Source organism: Rhinolophus ferrumequinum, chromosome 18, assembly GCF_004115265.2.
Source record: "Rhinolophus ferrumequinum isolate MPI-CBG mRhiFer1 chromosome 18, mRhiFer1_v1.p, whole genome shotgun sequence".
Classification (NCBI taxonomy): Eukaryota; Metazoa; Chordata; class Mammalia; order Chiroptera; family Rhinolophidae; genus Rhinolophus; species Rhinolophus ferrumequinum.
The window spans coordinates 17308797-17333905 of NC_046301.1; the positions used below are offsets into that span (position 1 = coordinate 17308797).

General features: G+C 37.8%; 1 protein-coding gene across 8 annotated transcripts in view; it reads right to left on the bottom strand.

Moving 5' to 3' along the window:
* Positions 1-25109, bottom strand: part of INPP4B (inositol polyphosphate-4-phosphatase type II B) — a 613177-nt gene that overhangs the window by 382130 nt on the left and 205938 nt on the right. Inside the window, exon 1 of one of the 8 annotated variants that reach the window (XM_033135155.1) lies at positions 4194-4246. The exons of the other annotated variants lie outside the window; for them this stretch is intronic. The gene's annotated coding sequence lies outside the window, so the exon portion shown is untranslated. Of the gene's footprint in view, positions 1-4193; positions 4247-25109 lie in introns of those variants that run through there. 8 annotated transcript variants of the gene reach the window in all.

The following is a 25109-nucleotide window of genomic DNA, read 5'->3' on the forward strand; positions in this document are numbered from 1 at the left end:
GACGGGGGAAGGGGGATGGTAGATAAGGGTAAAGGGGATCAAATATACGGTGAGTGAAAGAGAACTGAGTCTGTGTGTTGAGCACATAATGTAATGTATAGATGACATATTATAGAATTGTACACTTGAAACCTATGTAATTTTACTAACCATTGTCACCCCAATAAATTTAATTAAAAAAAAAATTAAAACATGTCTCTCAATGTCTCCTGTGATTATTGCCAGTCTCTTTCCACTAGAGTTTGGAGTGCAGAAGGCAGAATAGACTGGTTTGAGTACTTAGCTTGAGGTAAAAATATGAAAACAGAATTTATACAACCTTTTAAGAAAATGTAAGCGGTGCATAAAATTATGAATAAAATTATAAAAAATATGTATCTACTTAAGCACTTTGGTGAACAATCTTGCAGAGCTTCTCTGTCCATATATCATTTAAAATAAATAGCATCTTTGAATTATATATACCCATATATATTATAGTACATGTAATAAAACGTGTCTCTTAAACTCAAAAATACTGTCATCCTGTATGTTAATAATCTATACCAGGACTGGAAAACTTTTTTCTGTAACTGGCCAGATAGTAAATATTTTAGGCTTTGTGAGCCATCGGGTCCCTGTTGCAACCACTCAGCTCTGTCTAGGCACTGCAGTGTGCAAGCAGCCTCAGACAACATGTCAATGAATGGGCATTCGTGATCTGGCCCACAGGCTGCAGTTTGCCAAATGCTGATCTATGTCATAATTTTTTAAATGATTTCATACTGCTTGTGGCTGTACCATAAATTATTTAACCAACTTCACTTCAAGAAACATACCCCAAAGAGATTTTCAAATGTTTGAAAATGTATGTACAAATATGTTTAATAGAGCCTACATATTGTCATGGAAAAATATAAACACTGTAAATTTTCATCAGAAGGAGATTAATTAGGTAATTTTGAGAGTACGGAATAATTCATTTCAAAATTCCTAAGTGGTAAAAGTAGAGCACTGAGTACATTTTCATTTCTTTTCTGAAGCATCTGGCCCCTAGCTCAGATCAGTTTCTTCAGGTGCAGAGATGTGAATTCTTTTTTCAAAATCAATTATAATGCAGATGGTCATGTTATTTTGACTTGACCATGACAGGAAGATAAATATATAAAATTATAATGCAACATACAATACTATTTAACCAACAGAATTTGCTCAGATTTCTCTAACTGTCCCATTAATGTTCTTTTTGGTCCAGCATCCAAGCCAAAAACCACACTTTGCATCGAGTGTACCTAGTTAGTCTCCTGTAATATGGAGCAGGTCTTCATCTTTTTTTGTTTTACATGACTTTGACAATTTTCAGGAGTACTAGTCAGGGATTGTGATACCCCAGCACCAATGAACCAACCTACTGCCCAAATCTTGGTTTCTAAATACCATGTTCTGATAAAAGACAACTGAGTCCTTGAAGAAATGGTTGCAGGACTGGGGCAAGGAAAGTACAAGATGAATCTGAAATATCTTGTGGTGCCAGAAAATATGGAAGGGCTTAAAAAGGGGGGTGCATATTCTAAAAAGATATAGAAGCCAACTTGAAGGGGAGTCCAAAGGCCAAATCTGGGAAAACCGAATAACAAAATAAAGAATGATTGTGATAGATTGTAACCCATAGAATAAAACAAGAATTCATTTGTCCATACTAATATAAACAATGAATGAACAAATGAATGGATGAATAAATAAATAGAGTAAACTTTCCTTTACCACAAATTTCCAACTAGTATCTGCAGATTAAGGAATGATTAAAAAATTAAAAAGAGAAAAAACCCATCATTTGGCAACTACCACAGTATTGTTTCAGGTAGAACTCATCCATGGATGCTAAAATTAGTGGTAAAGTTGTGATAAATAACAAGATGCTTCAATACTCTGTTTTTTTCCTCCATAAGAGCCTTATTGTACACAAAGAAATACAGTAACTTTGCAGTGCAGAAATCCAGCATTCATCACCTTCACCAAGTGGTCAAAGTTAACCATTTTCAGTAAGGGAATAAATCAACATCAAATGCCTTCGCATATGATGTATTGAGAAGGTCACAACCTCACTTTCTGGTATCTTTGCCAAAAATGCAAAACCTGAATTTAAATATGAGGAAACATCAGAGAAAATGCATTGATTGCCAGAGCCTCGCTGACCTAGTGACAGACACACTAGGGTACGCCATGTGTTAGATGCACTTTCAGGTTGGTCTTTATTCAGTTCACAGAGAGATCCATTTAAAGACTTTTAAGAAGAAAAATTATTGGATGAGAGCCGGGCCTCAAGAAGATTAAACTGGCAGCGAGGATGAGATACAATATGAAGGGGGTAAAAATGAAAGCTGCAGAAGGCATCCATGCTTATTAGGGATCTGTTACATTATTTCAGGCACACTGTCATAATAATCTCAACTAGGGTAATGGCCATAGAAATGGAAGAGAGGAGAGTTAGCCTAGAAATAATATGATGAAGAATCAAAATGAAATTTTCCACTCATTGAAGGTGAAGAAACTGGAAAAGGAGTGAAAGGATGGTCCTTATTTATCAGACTGAAGTGGCAGCAGGAACAGTCAGTCTGCTATTGGTAAAGGAATGAAACTCATAGGAACGATTGCATTTTCCATTAAGAAACTGAGTTTGAAGAGAACATGTAACTTGTGCAGAGCTGCAGCGCCAGGAAAGGGCAGAACCAGTACTGAAACCCAAATCTTCTAAGTTCAGAAATTTCTACGCGCTACATGAAGTTCTGCGTATATTGAGATTCTCTAAGGGATTAAAAAGAACTGCAAACTTCTGCAACTGTCAGTTTCTAAGCGTGCAATCAGACTTATATGCAAAGTTATAAGTAACTCATAAAATAATGTAAAAGAGTAAGTGACATTCTTTTTTTATCGGTGAGTTCCATTGGGCTTTGTAGAGAAGTAAGGACCATGTGGACCGCCTCCTGGGGCTTTCAACCGTCCTCTGACTGGTTCCCAGAGCCTAGTCGGCCTCAGAGATCACTCACTCCAGTGCCATCATTTTACAGATCAGGTATCTGATCCTGTACATTCCTTATTTACATACAGGTTACAAGGAAGGACGCTGGTGTAAGTCGTTTAATTCGCCCTAGGTCTACTCAGCCTATTTCAAGGGCAGACAGGAGTTCGAGTTTTAGGGCCCCATTCCTTATATAAAGTGTTGCAATCTGAATAACTACCCTGAAGAAGAGTATCATCCTTTGAATACATTTGAATCCACAAACAGCAACATAACTGAGTTCGGCTCTAAGGATGGGCAAGAAACATCACTCAGCCCACTGGGGTCTAGGGTGTACCTTGCCTGGAAATGAGGAAATGAGGGCTGGGCAGAAGACACTGATCACTACCTATAACTACCTATACGTAGTCATTCTTCCAGTAGTTCACTCCTGGTAGGGAGAGGTGACCCCTCTAGCCTTCCGTTAGAGGGAGAAAATGAGGCTAAAAGAAACAGCGTGCTCATCTTCTCTGCAGAAAGCATAGAATGAATGAGAAAAACCTCTTCATTTTACCTACTACATTAAGGTTGAATGAGTATGTGCTGAAATAAGTCAATGTATTTTCATTACATATGTGTCTTGTTTCTGATACCTGTAATAACAGTGAAATACACATTGGGAAAAGTGCAGAAAAAAAGCACATCCCTTACAGAAACACAGTGCTTGTCTTAAATTACCACAGCCAAAGTAATCACATTTTGAAATCCTCCTCTACATAGTTCATTACATACTCTAAAGAACAAAAATTTTTTTTTTCCATTATGGCCGTTTATTTGTTTACACTCCTGAAAAGGAATAAAAAAACATTTCTAATTCGGGTAGTCTCAAATCATACTCTACCTTCTTGCAATTAAACACAAATTTACTTAAGACATTGCTTGCCTAAAACTACCGTGTTTTCAAAATAGACACTCCATGAAATTTGTCAGTAACAGTTAAATGCTTAGGAAATGAGCAAAGCTTCAATTAAAAGATTACAGTTCCGGAGCTAAAATGGGAGAACCTACAAGCTCAGGACCGAACCTTCCTCCTCTGCATTCAGTGCCTTGGATTTTAGTTTGGTTTTGATTATTCTTTTCCCTTTCCTTTTCTCCTCTTCTGTCTGCTGTTGGATAGAATTATAAATCATAGGGAGAAAGAGCAGTCTGATCTTACCAAGACAGTTGTTTTTCTCAAGTCCTCCTTTTCATTTTCAAGTTGGTTCCCAGCCCAACCTTACTTGGTGTGATCTGGACTTCCTCACTTCTGGTGACTCACCAAGGTCCAAAGTCCGCCCCAGCACTACCTGAATGCTTGAATCATCCAGGAATCGGCTTGCTAATGGGAACTCTTCCAGTTTTCCCCTCATATAAACAGGGGACTTAGAAATGTGGAAGCAATAACTAGATGAAGAAATAAAGAAAGGGCTTGGACATGGGACTTCATTGCTTCCATTATGTCCCCTCTCTCTCTCCTCAATATCATGTAAACTCCCCAGTGTCCCAATGAAAATCGGGCACTTAATGCATTTTTCCAAAAATACTCAAAAGTGACTCTCAAAAAAACTCTCAAAGAACAATGGTCTCTTTCTCATCATTGATATATTAAGAGCAGAAGGAATGCATTGATAATCGCGTTAGATAATCATAGGATACACTTAACAGCTACTGAAGATGATGATATTTCATAGGACACACTTCAATACACAATTCAGCACTACTCAGGATGGAAGCAAAAGTGCCTCTCAGTTGGAAAAAATATCAAATAGATATTTTTGAATTTCTCAGTAGGTGATAATCCAGTAACTCTGAGAAACATTTTATAGGCACATGGAACAAATTATTATGGTAATTGCAAAAGGATTATTAATACTTATAGGTCAATAATCTTGACCTTTTCAAATGTAACTGTTTTACTGAGACTAGAACTTAAAAATAAACTAAATTGTTGTGATATTTACCTAAAAATAATTTTAAGAGCATGAGATAGCAAATTAAGGAATTATTTAAATATGCCATCCACATTTTTAGTCTGTATTTGGGCATGAATGAGAAAGAGTATTTTTTCCATTGCAAGGGGCTGCACACACATACAAATTCTGTCCCTCTGCTTTGTAAATTCTAGATAGCAACTGGATGGCAAGAAGAAAAGGGAAAACTACCTACTCTTCCTTTATTTATCTCAATTTTGACCTTTATATTTAGAAAAGGTGAAGGATAATTCTGGCCAGTGTTTCTTCAATTCTATAGCCTTCTAGAACAGACAATATCAATTTCATAGCAATGTCATAACCATTTATTCCCATCACAGCAGGGCCGCTTGCCTGATGAAAACATAATTGGAAAAAAAGTCCTTCTCATGTGGCATTGTAAACCATCTGCCATATTCTGGTTGTATAATATGTAGCAAACTCAAAGAGAAAAAAGTAGAAACAGAAGTTTCTGGGATAATATCAGCATCTAAAAGCTACCAATAGATCACATTATTAGGGAAAAATACACAAAAATTTACAGCATAGGAACATGCAAAAATACCCAGCACTGCAAATAGGCATGGATTTTTATTGCTTTCTACGTAATCCTCTGGATGCTGTAATACATTTCCAACTTATCAAGGAGTGATCTACTTACTTTGTTTATTAACAACAGCGTTGTGCTGTGTGCCAAATCTGTTCTAAGTGACTAATAAACATTAAGTCAGTCAGCATGCATAACAATCAACTTTAAAAGGTGAGCACTGTTATCATGCCCATTTTACAGATGGGAGAAACCCAGCAAAAGCGCCAGGACTGAAACTCAGTCCGTCCATCAGTAGCTAGATCTCTACTCTTAACGACTTCATTGTGCTGTTGACTACTTCCTTGCTCTGTTAGAGTCATAAAAAGTTCTCTAAAATATAGGGAATACTTAAAAACCAAAGGTGATATTCTAAGATTAATTTCCAAGTTAGCACTAAGAACCAAATTCACATTCTGGTATTCTGTAGTTCATGGAATATGTGTTTTCTCTCTTGAAAAGCTTTCCTAGAAAATATAGGTCGACATAAAAGATGAAAGATGCTTTCATCTCACCACTGATGAGTAGTGATCCAACCACCAAAATAAATAAATAAACACACACACACACACATACACACACGGGTGCCAAAAAAAGTAAACATATTTTAAGAAAGGACAAAACTATATTAAAATTGTAATACTCAATATACTCGTATACCGATAACAAAAGATGAATGTAAGTCATGTGTACACATTTTTGGCTCCCCCGTTTTATACATATATATGTGTGTATATTTTATATACACACATATATATGTATATGTGTGTATATATATATTTATATACATAATGTGTATATATATATATATATATAAAATGAATGCCACCTCTCATATAAGAAATACATAAATAAGAAAATAAAAACATTATTTTTCTTCCCTACCCCTCCAAACTATAATTTATTGTTTTGGGTGAGTAGCTAGTTATAAGATTCAATAAGACCCTCCCAACCCTCCCCCCAAAAAAGTAGGAAAATGTAGGAAATCAATAAAACTCAGAAAAAATTAGTTTGTGTCTCCCATAAAGAATGTATACTACTACAGAAGTCACATTGATTTTCAGTGCTGTGAAAGAACAGAAAGAAACCAAAATTGCTTCTTTATGTATTTTGTTTCACACCAAGTAATGAAGCAATTTTCAATGACATTAATGTGTTCCTTTGTTAAACAACCACGTCCCAGGAGCCCAGCACTTTTTCTTCTCCTCTTCTTTTTTTAAATCCCTGAATACTCATTTGAAAATTAAGTTAGAGCCCTCATTATATTTGCTTCTTTATCCACTGAAATTTTTCAACACATTATGAAAATTAATTAAGTAATATTTTACTGCATTTTTTCATTATGAAGTTATAGCACTAACATTTATCAAGGTGTCATAATTTAGGGGAGGGATAAAATACAAACTTACAGTTTGATAAAAACAATTTTGAGCTAATTTGAGTGGGGAGAAGACTGAGTACCGTACAATTGACTATAAGCTCCCTGAAGGCAGGCTGTGCATTGATTCTGAACTGACACCCAGAAGATAATCTACAATTAAGCCATTTTAAATTCTATTTAAAAAAAGAAAAGAAACGTACTAGCACCTTTTAAACAGTATGTCATTCCAACATTTCTGCATATAAATAAACGCTTTTACAGACCTCAGATGAACTCTTGTTAATCATAGATTTCACCACCTGCAGCATATATGCAGCACACACAACCGAATTGTTTATGAATTGTATTTCCTTCTCCTTCCATTTCAGGCCTCATTTTTCTTATCTCATTGTACACACCCCCACCCCTGAAGAAAGACACACCCTCTTCCAATCTGTAAAGCCCAGTTCCTCATCAGCTCTCTCTTATGCTAAAGTTGCTCCTTGTAATCACCCTCCTGTTTTTCTACCTGGCTCCCATTAAATAAAATATTTCTGTTCACCAGCCCTGCCCCACTTATCCAAAGATTTCTAGGAGTCCTCAGCCAGTCCTTTGCTGTCTTCCAGAAACGGAAGAGTACGAAGTGGGGCAGGAGGTGGAGGGGGCCTGGCACCCCCAGCTGGAAACATTTATGCATTCAGAAAAGCTTCAAATCCACCCAACTCCCATCTGCCTCACTTTCTTTTTCCTTCTCTTCCTCCCTCTCATTTTTCATTTTAACCCTACACCTTGAGTTCTCACCCCACCACCTGGGTAACCTGAGCAATGTTTGATTTGGTTATGTTAAAGTAGATAGCTAACCATTTTTCACATACACTAACATTTATATTTAAAGTAGTCCAATAACTATTTGTGTAACCAGAAAATGCATAAGAATTTTTTGTGAGTTTTATTTAATAACAAAACTCCATTCTTATCACATGTGCTAAGTCTTTATAAATTCTTACATAAGTAGCATAATTATCTCCTTGCAAAAAAAAAAAATCAAAGAAGTATTATTTCACACTTTTCTAGAAACTGAAAACATTAGCCTGACAAGTGGAAAAGTTTTATTAACAGCCATGGAATTAAATAAAATGATACTTTGAGGGTTTGGGCAAAAGGATGGCAAAGAGCTAATTCAAATCAGATTACTCCAAAAGTAAAAAGAATACCAGTTAGTTAAAGAACACGTGGACCTATACTTTAGCCAAGTGGAATTTTTAAAGGCTATGCTGATTAATAGTGCTTAATAGTGCCTGATATATAGAAAGCATGCAGCACATATTAACTAATTGAATAAATGAGTGAGTGAATGAATGAATTGCTTTTCTGGTTTATACCAAGCTGTTAAAATAAATTTGAAAATATTTAGCTGTTTTCTACATTCTTCAGTTATATATTACTGCTTCACAGTCAGTGAACGCTAAAGATTTAGTTTTCTTGGATTGTCAGTAATAGATCCCATTAATTTTATCTTCTCTTTCCAAAGCCCTTTCTGTCTCTGAAGATTGCCTGTCACACTGCCCTGTTGTTGTTGTTGTATTCAATTAGATCTAAAAAGCTCTGTGTCACTGGCACATAAAACTATGAAATTCTGCTCGACAGCTGGAGTTGCAAGGGAATGATGCTGCCTCATCGCCTAAGAGGTGATGGGCACTGGCACGTATATGCCCCAGGGAAGGCCTGAGAGCAAGATGGACCTAGCAGACGAGCTCTGAGGTATCTCCACCCCTGACCTGTTCTCCAGTAACAAGGGAGAAACTATGCTGGTGCGGTGGGCCACTCGGTCATTTCGCTAGATGAGGAGTTGGTGGGAAGTTGGAAAGACATCAAAATACAACGTTGCTTCTCATAACTACACCATACTCCAGCAAAAGCACAAGGCAGTGAGAAATTTACACAAAAGGACTGTCTCTGCTCCTTTGCTTGTGGTATTAGAATGGATTCAGAGAAATAAGCAGGAATTTAGTGACTTAAGGTTTTTTTAGTATGAATTTTTTTATCTGGATGAGAATGTTCAACTCCTTCTCACGTTAACTCTTTGATCTAAGATGAGATTCTTATACTCCCTGCACCTGCACCTCTCTTTTCTCTATTGTAAAATGTGAGAGACTAATGCTTACATTGTGAGTGCCATGGTTGGGACTTAGTAAATATTCAATGAACGACTGGCAAGCATTAAACAGGTACTCAATAAATGCAAATATATATGTATACATATATACACATTTACATAATTTTATATAATTATATATATTATATTATACATTATATAATATGATATATTACATGTTTGTATTATATATTATACATTTATATTATATGTAATACACATTTATATACCTGTATATACTTATATGTACAGTTGACTCTTGAAACAATACAGTGGTTAGGGGTGCTGACACCCCTCACAGTCAAAAATCCATGTATAACTTTTGACCACCCCTATTGTTGTCAGGAAGCCTTACCTATAACATAAACAGTCAATTAACACATATTTTATATGTTATATGTATTATACAATACAGTAAGCTAGAGAAAAGAAAATGTCATTAAGAAAATCGTAAGAGAAAATACATTTACAATGTTTATTGAAATAAATCCATGTTTAAGTGGACCCACACAGTTGAAGCTTGTGTTGTTCAAGGGTCAACTGTATTTTAAAGAACTACAGTGGGAGGGAGGGCAGATTGGTTTGAGGGGGTTGCACAAGACGTGGCCCTCCTCCACCAACCACTGTCTCCACCTATCACCATTCTTAAAGCCCAAATACTCTGGTTCCTGCAGGAAGAAAGGAAATAGAAATACCAACCTCAGAGCCAAGGTCCTTATCACAGAAATGAAGGTAAATAAAGCTAACCCACAGAGAGCGATGGATCATTTGCTGGATCACTTGCCCCTTCTGCTGCTCTCTGTATCCTCTTGCAACCCACAGTGGAGAACTACATATTTATGTGCTAGTGACTAGAAGTGGGGAGATGGCTCTGTGGGATGGCCAGCCAAGCACATACGTGGAAACCTGAAGACTAATTAATTCTTATATCAGGGGAAAGTGGTATAAGCCAACCACAGACAGCCATCAAGGGGATGAGAATTCAAAAATGGCTTCTTCAGTCTGTCTGGTGTATTCTGAGCGCTTTCAGCACGGCCTGAGCTCTCAGGACACACCACAAGGCCACCACCTTTATGGACGGAAAGCATTCCTCTTGTATGTTCTTGCCTGAATCCTGTGCTACCCAGTTCTTTTGTCCTTTTAACAAGCCCTTCCCTCTGTTCCACACCCAAGGCCTCCCGTCCATTTATGGCTTACCTCTGGCATGGGTGGAAAGCCATTTTTTGTTCCTTAAGATAGTATAGGAGGACATGGAGCACATTGTTCCTGAGGCAAGCCATCCTGGTACTCGGGCCTGAGCATGAAAATTCTAAAAACCAATCATACACCTGGCTCGAGGAGGCTTATCTCCATCAGCCTGTTTCTAAACCTTACCGCACTAAAAAGAATATCTGTTACCGTCTCACTCTCAGTTTCCATTTTTAAAAACCTCCACCCCTCACCTTTGTCTTGGGCCATACTAGGTTGGTGAAAAAGATGTGCGTGTGCGGTGGGGGTGTCATTGCACCATTATAGACGCCTTGTGCTACATCACAGGTTGACCAAGTTTAGCTTGAAAATGGCCACAACTGATACAGGCAGGCATTCCTAGTGGACCACTACCATCACCACCTATTTTTTTTTAATTACTTTAACCTACTCATTATCAAATCTCTCTTGAATTCCACTATTTACATTCTCCAATTTTCTTATGTTGCTCTACTTATAAGTTCTTGGCTATACATGTACCTATTTATTTGACTAGAATACTGCAATTTATATATAAATTTATATATATATATAATATTTATATATATATATATATTCTTTTAGTTGATTATTTTAAACAAATGGAAAGGGAAACTGGTATTATCTACATCTTATAAAGTTTAGAGAAATTAGGAGACATGACTGAGACAACATAACTGAAAAGCGTCGCAGCTAAAATTCTAAACTAAACCATTTAGCTCTTAGACAGCTACTTTCATTAATGCCAAATACCTTAATATGACACTGATGATATTACAAAATCTGAACCCAACCACTTCAACATTATAACTAGATGTTTACAGCTAACCTTTCTACTCCAGCAAAGCTAGTCTTCTCACTCTCGCCCAACTTCATTTGGAGAGCTGGTTCCCTCCCTTGTAGTCTATATCTCCCAACGTGGAAGACACTTAGGCCTCCTTATTCTCCGAGTATTTGACCAGGAATCTCTGCTTACAGTCTAGTTCAAATCCCACCCCTCCTCCAAGCTTTCCCACATTGCAACAGCCCAGCATGTTCTCTCCTACTTCAAAATCCTGTGCAATTCTTTTCTGTCTCTCTACATGGACATTCTGAACAAGCCCTCCTGGCATTAAATGCTGTTCTGACAGTGACTCTCACCCTGGCTGAAGAAAGGTACTGAAAGCACAGAGAATTAGAGTATCCCTGAGATGTCATGTTCTCATGTCACCGTCTGTTATGCTGTCACTGGACACAGAAAATCACCAATTTATCAACACAGCACTTTTCAAAACTGTCAGAATACAACTTAAATATCCTCTCCTCCTAAGGCCTTCCCTCTTTTAGTTGGAATTTAGCAAGCTTTCTCATATCCTCATAACACCTATCACACGCTTCTCACATAGCACTTAGTACAACACGCTGGTAACTTTTTTGTTCGTTAATTTATAGAGCAGTCCCCTGCCTCCAGTTGCATAGCTGCCTGGACATAAGGAAAGTGACACTCACTGTGACCCACTATGTCATTGGCTCCAGATAGGCAGCATTCATTAAATGATATGTAGCTGGATGAATGAATGAATAAATGAGTGAATGAAAAGCTACGTAGAAATGTAGATTTAGTGAAACCAGAACAGTTTCGGCCAATGGCATCCGGCTAGCAATGAGAGCCTCAAGCTATCCAACAAAAGCCTTGTTTGTTAATCCTTAATTTGGCTGAAATAACTTTCAACTCTGATAAGGGTCAAAAGAAGATAAATTTACTGTGAACTATGACTTCCCTTAGGAAGTGTTAGCCTTGTTATTTTGGCTTTCAGTTCAACCCCAAATCCCATTTGACCCGTAAAATAGCAGAATCATGGTGAGACACCAAACAAAAGAGAAAAAAATATAGAAAGAAAAGGAGAAAAGACAAAACAAGAAGAATTTCCACTGAACAGAAGCAATAGGTGGGTTCACTCAAAGAACAAATCAAAACAAGAATTACAGCAACTTTTTAAAAAACACTGCAGAGGATTTCGAAGACCTTCACTAATGTAACAGATGAGACAACTGAGGCCCAGCGGGGGTTGTGGGGTGACCAAGATTAATTAAGTGAATTAACGTTTCCTACCAACCATCTACTTTCTCCACCACCCCTCACTGCCTTTCTAATACATTTCTCTTACTGCTGTATTATGAATTTAAACGTCCTACAGTAAAACAGAACAACATAAACATAACAATATAAACACCTTTCAATCCCTATTTCCTCATCAATAAGCTGGAATGATTGGAATAGCTAATTCACAGAAGCTTGGTCAATATTAAATGAGATAATGAGTATAAAGTGCTTAGGACAGAGATGGCAGAGCGGAAACACTCCATATATATTCCTATTACCAGCAACTATCATCTGCCTCAAACTCATGCCTGTTGCAGTGTAGAGCTTCCTGGAAAAGATGGCATGAAAACAGAGCTAGGACACACGACATATTGGATGCCGTCTCGTAAAAATGAAGCTTATGACAATTGCTCTACCACTACACCCTGTCCTTGCGGTTACTCCTGTGTGTATCAGCTGCCTGGATGCTCCAATGATTCCAGGTGCTGTGTGCAAAATTACATATTATGTGCACCCAGATTACATTTAAGGAATTGAATCCCTGACTGCCCTCGCACAGCTGTTATAAATCCACGAAGTTATGGGGTGGGAGCTCAAACGCTTTTCAGCTAGCCTGGATACCAGTGATACGATTTCCTAATGGTCCACATGTCACACAGCTCCAGTTCCACTCAGTATCCAGCTGGGGCTAATTTGTTTAGTTAACAAATCTTGTTTGAGCTTCTAATATGCAGCAGGCATTTACTTGGTGCTGGGATACAGCAGAGAACAAAGCAGGCAAAAAACCTCCCTGACTTATTAGAACTAGTACATTCTAGTGGAAAATTTACCCAGAATAATAAAGGGCAGAAATAAAAGTGTTTAGTCTTTTGGAAATGCCATCTACTAAGCCCAAAGATAAGCTGTCCTTACATTTAAAACAAAGGGATTTTTTAATAAAAATTTTTCTTTCACCTTGGCATTGTGCAATCTGTTGGGTAAGATCTCAGATATGGCTTCTACATTATGACCCATTGTTTTACCTGATTTGCCTTTAACTTCCTCATTTGCACAAGGAATACCAAATGAAAATAATATATCAAGAGATATACTATGAGAAAAAGTATCAGTGACGAGGATAATAATTACAGATAAAGCAGAAATACCAAAGCTTTAAAAGGAATGTATAAATCATGTCACCTAGGGAAAGAAAGGCACAAAAACTACTTTGAGGGCCCATCTATCTAATCTCTAACATCTCCATTTTCTTCTCTGACTCCGGTGTGACTTTTAAGCCAAAAGCACCACTTATGTAGTTTGGAATCACACTCAAGGGTTTGCACTGCAAAATAGCACCATCTCCCTCCACACCTGCTACAACAGAAATATCAAATCCAAATCTAGAATTATTAAATACAGAGACTAATTCAAACATAACATCTTTAATTTGTAAATCAGTGACTGTACAGAATTTAATAGAGCATGGCATATTTTATTATTTGTAAATTGTCTGCCACCTTTACCTCTATTCATGCACACGTGTGTGTACACAATATATACTAGACATACCTTCACATAAGTGTGCGAGAGGGTGAACAGCCGTTAGTTAACCTTTATCAGACACTGCTGTTTCGAATAGAGGATTCCAGTGCAGTAACAAGGAGCGGGAAGAAAGGGGAAACTGCAATGGAGCATACTGAGTGGTATGGCAAGGGTTTGCCATCCCTTGAAGATAAAGGGCATAAATGGGATACCTAATCCAGCCTTAGACAAAAGAACGGTCAGGGAAGACATCCCAGAAAAAGCACCACCTGAGCTAGTTTTTGTTGCTGTTGTTGTTTTTCTCTTTTTATTTATTTTTTAAAAGTTTATTGGGGTGACAATGATTAGTAAAGTTACATGGGTTTCAGGTGTACAATTCTGTAATACACCATCTATGTATCACATTGTGTGTTCACCATCCAGAGTCAGTTCTCCTTCCATCACCATATATTTGATCCCATTTACTCTCACCTGAGCTAGTTTTGATGAATGGACAGAAGCCAGCCAAGGAAATGTTGGTAGGCGGGAGTGGGGGGGAGGAATGCAAAGACACAGATGACATAAGAGAATGTGTGGCACTATGAAAAACTAAGAGTCATTCAGAATACCTCTAGAGGAGCATTATATGTGGCATAATAAGAATCGTGTCCCTTTTTATTTCTCTTCATTGGAACTAGGGGCCACCTGTCACTTATCTAGTACATCCCACAGTACATAACACAGTGCCTTATACATTACAGATATTCAACAAATACTTCAGGAATTCAATAGCACATATTCAGTAACACTTGGTCAAGTAATAGTAAAACCCAATAATAAAAATCTCATTTAATACTTAGTTTTTCTATTTTCTTACACTATTTCAATTTGTCACTGAAAATAAAAAGTACATAGGGAAACTATTATGGATATTTCTTAGTGCTGTTTATCATTAACTAGAAAGTCATGCTAGATTTTGAGGGTCTAAGCAGTAACTTTACAAAGTGATCATATGAATTATTTTATCTATAAACTACACAATCCACTGAAATTAAACAATAACTAGTTTACCTCATTACAGGAATAACTGGCTCACCTAATTGTCCTGCTTTGGGTCATTTTAGTTTAATTACCAAAATTACAGTCAAGGATAGCTAATATTAATATTCCGATAAAGACTTGTGTTTTGTTTGTTTTGTTTTCCTCCTGCAGGTTGGAACATCAGGAATATACAAGCATTTTGATTTAAAGATGCTGAACATGTAAATATAAATAGGGAAATAACAATATGAAAAGGCTCTTGGTAGTTGGTGGTACAGAAAGGAGGTCCATTTAGAAGGCAGTGGAGGTCTCCAAAAAAAGACCCTCAAAGTAGTATTTGTTGTCTGGATGAAACCATGTTCTGTTATTTCATGAAGGTTAGATCTACCACTTAGGAGCTGACCTGTAATCTCTAAGCTTATGAGACTGGTGTAAACCAAAATGACAATCAATTAATCTGCAATGAGAACTATAGTGGATACATGAACTGGAAGAATAATGAAAACATGACTAACCCAATTTTTTTCCAGTAAATAAACATCTATGCATGCTAAATAACAGTTAGAATGCTCATGTATTTACTTATAATGAGAAATCATTATCATATGGACGAAAATCCTTATCATTGGTTTAACCAGTGAATTCTTTTCCTATAGAGGAACCTGTCTGGGAATGAAGTATGTTAGTTATTTACTACTGTCTAACAACACTACCACTAACTTAGTTGATTTTTAAAAACACTCATTTATTATTTCACAGTTCCTATGGGCCAGGAATCCAGGCACATCTCATTTGGGTCCTCTGTTGAGGGTGTCACAAGGCTGCAACCAACGTGTTGGCCCACGCTGTGGTCTCTTCTGAGGCTCAATTAGGGAAGGATCCCCTTCCAAGCTCACTCGGGTTGTTTTTTCTGAAATTAAGCACTTCAGTTGAGGGTAGGGGCTTTACTGCCTTATTGGCAGTTGGCTAGGGGCTGCTCTTCGCTCCTACCTTCACCTGCATTTCTAGTCATATGGGGTTCTCCAACATGGCTGCCTACTTTCTCAAAGCTAGCAGACAAGATGGATGCAATCTTATGTAAAATAAACACATAATGTTACATAGCATGTTATATACATGTAATTGTGTATATCCAGTCACCTCTGCCATGTTCCATTGGTTAGAAGCAAGACAGGTCCCATCCAAACTGTAGGGTAGGAGATTTCACAAGGGTATGAATGCCAGTGGTTGAGAATCGCGAGGGCCACCTTAAAAGTCTGTTTGCTATACCACAGAATAATGTTTGCTTTGTGAATGATACAAGAATCGAATACATGATGGCATCAGACCAAGACAGACTGATGAATCCATCTGTCTCATCTCTATCACAGAAAGTCTTACCAACGAGATGAGAATACCTACCATCTGGGGGCTCTTCTTCCTTGAGTGATACTTAAACAGCAAAGGTTTGCCTTTATGACTATCTTATCTCCATCATTGGATGTCCAACTTTCCCCTGATTCTTAGATGGTGCATTCGTTTGCTAAGGCTATTTAACAAAATATCACAGACTGGGGAAGTTAAACAACAGAAGCTTATTTTTCCACAGTTCTGGAGGCTAGAAGGCCAATCCCAAAGGATTGGCAGGTCTGGTTTCTCTTGTAGCCTTTGACCTTGGTCGCCTTCTCCCAGCCTCCTCACATAGTCTTTCCTCTATGCACACACTGTCTTTTAGAGATGTTGCAACAGCAATCAGCTTACCATCAGATCTCACTCGCCTATAACCTCTTTAAAGTGATTTACCCATCTTGACTGTGATCTATTAAGTTTTTATGTGAAACTTTAACTCTCAGAAAGAAACATGTTCCTCTTAAGTTCCCAGGGAATTTGTGACTGCAGACTCCTGTAACTGCAAAGTAAACCTGCCTTAGTTTTTTGATCTATCCCTACCAAAAAGACAAACGTACACAAGCAACGGTAATTTTGCTAAATCCAATGTGTTAGGTATCGTATTGAACATCTGCCTTAATTCACCCAGCACAGCTTATTGAGTCCCTGAAACAAAGCTACAGGGGTCTCTGCATTCGTGGAGCCAATATTTGAGTGGGAAACACTGGGGGATGTAGGACAGGAGAAAGCCAATGATAATTATAAGCAAGCAGATAAGCACGTGTCACATTTGTCATGTGAGCGGGAAAAGTGATGAATGCTAGGAAGGGGCGGCAAATGGAATGCTGGTGAGATGTGGAGGCTGGTGGGATGGGGAGGAGAAACCTACTTTATGTTGGGAGGAGAAGGATGGCCTCTCAGAGGTGGAGACACCTATGTGAGGCCGTAAGGATAAGAACAAGCCAACCACATAAAGGGCGAGGGAAGAGTGGTTCCCACCAGGCACTAGCAAATATTATACAAAACCCTCAAAGCAAGACAGACTTTAGGGTGTGTAAGCCCTAAGGAGAATACAGAAAGCAAGGGGGACAAGAATGAAGAATCCAGCTCTTGCTTATGCTGTCTAGTAGCTCACACACATACAAGCACTGTGGTCAAGAAAGCAAAGAGTGTGGGTGTAGATGAGATGCGTGGGGCCCCTTTCTGCCACTTACTGGCTGTGTTAACTTTCAACTTGCCAACTTCAAAAGCAGCAAGGGGTGGTAGCATGTGCAGGTCACTGCAAAGACTACATGAGTTAAACAATGTAAAACAGTGTCCGGCACATAGTCTGTGTTCACAAATATTAGCTATCTTCACATGAAATAAGCCCAACATGCTACTTTCTCTCTTTATGTTACTTCCTGTATTAAACGTGTATCTGAAGATACTTCTAATAGTTACTGGGTTTTGTTTTTGTTTTTCTTTTTCTTTATTAAGGACCTCTAATTTAGAGATGTAGTTAATTTGGGAAAACTGAGACTTAAAGACTTCATGTGATAGCTGTGGTTAAAATACAGATGTTAATTCTCCCAAGATAAAATATCCCAGTGCAAGTTACAAAGAATGTGCTTGGGTAGTCCATTTTTGTGTTAAAATATTAAAAGACAAAAACATGTATTGAATACTCAATTTTCTCCCTTTTGTTTCCCCCCACCCTCCAAAAATGGCTGAAATATTTTGGTGTGTTTAGAAAAGGCAGAATCTATTCCATTTTATGGGATAAAGTTAAACCATAGAGAGAGATACATTACATAAATTGGGTCAAAATCATTTAATCCAACTTTCACACAATTTCAACTTCTGAGGCAGATTAGAAGGTGCTGTTTCATAATTTAGCAGCCTGATACATTCGTTATTATATGGGATTTTATGTTATTATATGGCATCTGGCCCAGCTTCAGGATATTTCCTAATTGTGCAATATGTATAGGATTCATTCTTAGATCAAAGAGGAGTTCAGGACTCTTTTCTTTCACTTCACCACGATGAGATTTCTGGAAAAAATATGTCTGGAATAAGTGTAGAATATGGGCTTGAAAGGGCAGATAGTGGCATGTCTTGTAATTATTTGGGATATAAAGAACGAGACCAAAGAAAAGAGAGCTGAGAAAAATCTATCAGGTTTAGAAAAATATACTTTTGTTTACTCTTTGGAAAAAGAATAGGAAATCTGGAAGGACAAAAATAAGGACATATTTTTGTTCCTCAAAGAGCTTTAGGGTCTTTTTCTCCAAGTTTTGTACTACAAAAGAGAAGCCCTCAAGTAGTTCTACAGAGCACTTACCTCTCAGATCCAGCTTTCCAAGTCCTATTGGAAATCAAGGGCAAGCAAACAAACTGATTAACCAATTTCCTGTAAGATTAACAAGTTATTGATCAATATGCTATCTTTCAAACAACTGAGGTCAGCAGAAAACAATTCTCCACAATTTTGGGTTACAAGAAAATAGTTGTTCTTTCCACAATTATTTCCAATAATTCATCTTCCTGCAGCTTACCTGATGGGAAAAGAGACCATTATAATTATTCTAAATTGGGCATCGGTGTAGGCATATTGTTCTTTGTCTGACTATCCCAGAGTCCTGCAACAATGTACCTGTATTTTGCTGTGTATAAAGTGCACTTTTTTGCCCGAATGTGTGAGAGAAAAATAAGGATGTGCATTATACATGGATAGTACTAATTCTGTATCTATAAAAATGTTTTTAATTATTTTATTTATGCTTATGAGTTAAAAGTATAACTCTAGAAAATCAATAACAATATCCATATGCACAATAATACCCCAGAATACGATAATCGGTTTTGTTGAACTTACAACAACGAACGTGCAACAACAAGGAGTTCTTGCCCTTCTATGATGCATAAATATTGTAAATTTGTTACTGGTACATAAAATTTCTTGCACCTGTGTCTGTGTTCTTATGTTTTGCAATTATTTGTTTCATAAATTTTTTGTACCATAATATGTTAAAAAATAAATGCTAAAATTCATTTATAATACAAAAGAAAGTACCTAAATGTAAACAAATAAAAATTTGAATTAAAAAATTGAAACAAAAGATTTTTTCCCCTGAAAGTTTGGGCCAAAAATGTGGGTGCGCATTATACACGGCAATATACGGTAACTCCTGCACCAGCTGGTCTTGAATCTACAAGGGTTGAGCTTGGCAGTGCAGTGAATGCTACTCAGAAATTACTACAGGTAATGGCTGGCATGAGAAAACCTCACCGCCTCTTGCAATTGTGTGAAAATGAAAGGATATTACTTATGCCAAGGAAAAAGCCTACTTCAAAAATATAGAAAGATATGCCACCGCTGTGCATTGTGGGAGCCAGCAACCACTGTATTATCCAGCAATTTGGCACGTACGTGCAGTACATGCCGCTTCTTTTCCCCAACACGTTAAGCTGCCGCTGCCAGTTTGTTCTTGCTGTAGAGGCCCTGGTGGTCTCGAATACCTTCTCCACCCACCTCCCTCGTCTCCTGAAAACAGAATCTTCCAATGGCTAAGAAACTGAATATACTCACGGATGGCTACACGTTGTGCAAAACAGATGTCACAAAATTATAAATTCACTGGGAAAGACCCAAGACTGGACCTCGGATTTGTACCCTCCCTTTATTAAAGCTGTCCAGGGACAGCCACAAAAAAATATATGAGAAGGAAAAGGAGCACGTGAACTTTCATTTGCTTTACCTGTGTCTGTTCAAGTGGGTGGAAAGAAACCCAGGTAGCCAGAAGTGTATGAAACTTTATGCATAAATAATATTTTTGCAGTATGTGTGGGAGAAGCTGGGCAGAAAAGATGCAAATTGAAACTTATGTCACCTGGTACTAGAGATGTTCCAGAAAGAATTAAATGACTCATAAAAGGGATAGTGCTAGTTATTAATAGCAGCACAATCAATTTGCTAGCTATTAATAGCAGTAAATGACTGTTTATGTGTGGATGCATTCATTTATCCAGGAAATATTTAACTTAACAAGCTTACTGAATTAGCTCGATTTGTAGAGAAAAGCCAAGAAGATGATCTGCCAAAGAGAAAAGGTGTTCTTTTGGAAGAAGCTTTTTTCATAGCAAGTATGGTGAGTGTGAAATAAGACTCTTTATAAAATGGGCATGGGCCAGCTCACCTGTGGGAGGAATGGCACAGCTTCCCTACCCAGCATCCTTTACCCCTGTTGATCTGTGATTGCTAAGTGAAAATCAGGGAAAAATCAACTTGTCCCGTAACTTTCCTATAAAACCAAAATGAATGATATGTACAGCCTGCATGATCATGTCATAAGACACTAAGAACTTAGTGGTTGTTTACTGCACATTTTGCTATTGATGTTCAGTTGATGTACAATTTCTCCTGATAAGAGATGAATTGCCATTTATATTGGGTTATACATACATGATGCAGAAAATAAATTACTAAGATTGAGTCACACTTTTACTAGTTTATTATCTGTGTGTCCTACTCTGAACTCATCATTTTCTCACCTGAAAAATGGATATAAGAATAATATTGGTAACTCTTACCTCTAAGGATCAAATTAAGTATATGTGTATCTCTAGTTAGCCATGCTGACTTTTTACTCTGAATAAGGTTATATTTACTTCTAGGCCCAAATTACAATGATTCTGAGACCCTATTTCCCTGAGGAAGAAATCAGGCCCTGTCAAAAATGCTATCAATTATTTCATTTTTTTAATTTTTCAATTACAGTTGATTTTCAATATTATTTTATACTAGTTGTATAGTATAGTGGTTAGACATTTATATACTTTATGAAGTCATTCCCCCAATAATTCTACTCCTACCTGACATCATACATACAAGTTCTGACAATTACATTTGCGAACTTGTTGCAACGATTTTGCTAATTTTTTTTTATATCAGAGGGATTATTCATTATGAATTTGTACCAACTGGACAAACAGTTAACCAAGTTTACTATTTGGAAGTGCTGAACAGGCTGCATGAAAAAGTTAGATGACCTGAACTTTTCTCCAACAATTCATGGCTCTTGCATCAAGACAATGCACAAGATGTTTTTAGCCAGTAAACAAATAACTGTATTGGAACACCTCCCCCACTCACCTGATCTGGCCCCCAATGACTTCTTTACTTACCCAAAGATAAAGCAATATTGAAAGGAAGACATTTTGATGACATTCAGGACATCAAGGGTAATACGACGACAGCTCCGATGGCCATTCCAAAAAAAGAGTTCCAAAATTGCTTTGAAGGGTAAACTAGGCACTGGCATCGGTGCATGGCTTCCCAAGGGGAGTACTTGGAAGGTGACCCTAGTGATATTCAGCAATGAGGTATGCAGCACTTTTTCTAGGATGAGTTCACAAACTTAATTGTCAGACGTTGTAGATATTATCATATCACTGACTATACTCCTTATGCTGTACTTTACATCCCCATGACTATTTTGTAACTACTGTACCAATTTATACTTCTTAATCCCTTCTGAGAGTCAAGAAAAGGGACTTGTCAACTGCAGTCATTCTCCCTCTCCTCTCCTACTCCATTTAGCACTCCTTCGGCCAAAATCCTACTCAGGGAAGGGAACCTAACCACCACCATTGCAGACTGGGCGGTTGTGAGAACACCTTGGTTCTGTGCCAAGTCAGCTGTCTACGCATGCTTGTAAAGCTGCTAGTTCTCAACTTGCGGAAGCAATGTTTGATTGTTTGATTCCTTGCAGAGCCTGGAAACATGGTCCTTTTCCCCAATCTGTGATGCATGTTACCCCTGGGCCCTGAACAGCCCCAAGAGCTAGAAAGCCTCACCTCTCTCCTAGAATCTCATTCTCCCGAAGAGAGTCTTTATTTGGAAACTTCCCTCTCCTTCCACAGGGTATCGCCCAGTCCTGGGAACTAAAGAGAGAAGAGATGCCTTCTCCTTCCTTCCAACCATCTGTTACTACCCCTCACCTCATACAAAACCTCTGCAAAGGTTTTCCAGTTTCCAGACATAGAGCCCTGAGCAAACACATGAATGTAAAACAAATGCTAGTGATGATTGTAAAGTGGGTGGGATATACACACAGCATGTGACACAGCTCAAACAGTTGAAATGCCTGTTTGTGTGTGGATGCATTCATTTATCCAGGAAATATTTAACTTAACAAGTTTATTGAATTAGCTGGATTTATAGAGAGAAGTCAAGAAATATTATTTGTGTCATATAGTAGCTTTCAAATCCACTCTTTCAGATAACACTTTCTTCCCATGAATAATATCTCAGAAAGGTCTCATAGCCTTTTCTGGTTGTTTCCATGTATTAACAATTACATTATTAGATATTAAACAATTCTATTCCAATCAAAATTAAAACTTTACTCTCTTGGTCAGTTTAAAGCTTCCCTTCATCCCCCAACCCCAGCTGTTGCCTCAGCTCTTTTCTTTGCTTCTGTTCTTTATGCCTAAAATAACGACAAGACGTGCCACTCTGTCCCTTCTAACCCATATTCTACACTTGTTTCAGACGTATTTCTTCCAGAGTCTGGTTTCAGAATTAGGGCACTTGATTTTTGCCTCTCATTGATCAATTACATACGTTATTTCAGACATTTAGATATTATAATTTTGACAGGCAAAAAGGGGGAGCACCAATAACATACAATATTATGTCAAGATGGCTTTATTTTTATTTCTTTGACGTTTAGCTATGATGACTTTCCCATGTTTTTGCTGTTATCATTATTTTGCTTCATTTATATTTTCCTTTAAGTGAAATGCCTATTTAGACATAGTTTTGCAACAATTAGTTGAAATGACTATTTGAAGTTAGAATATGTAAGATTTGGCACGTTATCTGATTTCTGGTGGTAAGGAGATAAATATTGAGTCTTTGCTCTCTTGGTGGTATCTCCTCTCTGCCTATTTCTTTCTGATTCTTGCACTCAGATGAAGTCAGTCCTTGGGCAGCTCTAACAAAAAGTCTCACTCAACAGGCACCTTCCTGCTAACAGTTTCCACAGCTATAAACCAGTATGTCAGTAAGAGAAGTCTCTGACATGGAGAGCTTTTTCTAATTTCCCTTCTCCGGATATGTCCCCCCTCCAAAGTGTCCACTATGCAGAAAGTTCAGAGGTTAGTCAAAGTGATTTTTATCGTAGCATGATGGAATCTCAAAGTACAAAATGTACAGTTGAACTACATTTAATGTGAATATAAAACAAACAATATGTTTGGTTAAACATATTAACCAAAGTTGGATATGTTGCAAGGGAGAGGGAGAGCTATTTTTATTTTTACTCTGTGCCAGCAGACATAAAAATAAAAGTAAATAAACTAAAAAAACACTGTCCTAAACAAACATGGACATATAATCATCCCAATTATGGAAAACAATCAACTTGACAATGTACTAGTGACTAGACAGCCATTTGAGGAAGCTCTGTACTTTCCTATTTTGGTTCTATATTGATCACCTAGCATTACTTTCCTTGTAAATCTACCTTATTTCTCCCTATGAAATGCTGAAGTACACTTTACTTTCTTCTTCTTTTTTTTTTTAATGGCCACCACAATTACTCTCATGTTTGTTGGCCATGTCATTCTTCCATTTACTCCATTAAGAGGTAGAGTTTATTTTTCCTTTTCCCCTCTCTTGAGTTTGGAGTGGTCTGCTCACTTGCCTTGATCAATAACATATGGAGGAAGTGATGTTATGTGCTGTCTGAGGCCTCAGCCTCAGCTGCCCTTTTGCCCTCTTGGAACTGTGCCCTGAGACCAACCACCTTCATGTGAAGAAGCTCAGAGTCAAAGCTTCAGGAGCCAGGCAAATCCACCCCGGCAGAGGCCAGCCATCTCTGACCTACCCCTGACTGAGTCCCGCAAAGACCAGCAGAATACTATCCAGGAGCCCACAGATTGTGAGAAATAATGTGTCACATATTGTTTTAAGCCAGGACATTTTGGGTTGGTATGTTATACAATAGAGGGTAACTATAACAAATACTTAAAATAAATATTTCCCCTCCATAGTTTGTAGACATGTGTAGTTTAATAACTACAAACTACAATAAAGCTATTTGGGATTCCTCCAAGGCACCAAGTTTTAAATATTGTGTGTGCTTTAAAACACCACAACCTTTGTACATTGGCGTCTCTGATACCAGCTAAAGCAGGAAGCTTGCCCCCATCAGCATTCTGGTATAAAGTGGAAACCAATGAAGTGGGGGCTTAGTTTGTACCAAGTCAGGGATCACTCACATTCCTGCCCCTACAGTCTTCACAACTGTGCAAGTTAAAGCGCATTATTTCCTGCTTTTTGTCTGGCCTCCCCAATTAATGTCATCTCAGTTATCCTTAAATAAGCCACATCTTTTCCTGCCTGCGCTCCAGGGCCACTGTTCATTCACAAAAATCTCCTATTATGATGGGCCAAGTATTGAGTGGGAGGAATTATATCATGTCATTCAACCCTTATAACCTCACCGTGTAGGTGCCACTGGAGAGAGAATCACTTCCTTGCTCCTGTTTCCCCAAACAGTAAGTGAGAAGGTCAGGCCTCCAATTCAAGGACTATCTAATACCAGGACTTGTGGCACTTCCTGTTTACTTGTATCTACTTTAATGTCCAAATTAAGAGGGGTCTGATTTCTTGACAGGGCCGTTCCAATATGCAGATTCCATGATTCCACATATGGAAAACTTTGTAAATCGATGGTGCCACCATTTACTGGAGCTAGGTCTTAGATGAGGATAATGTCAGTTCTTAAACATTTCACAATAAAATTTATAA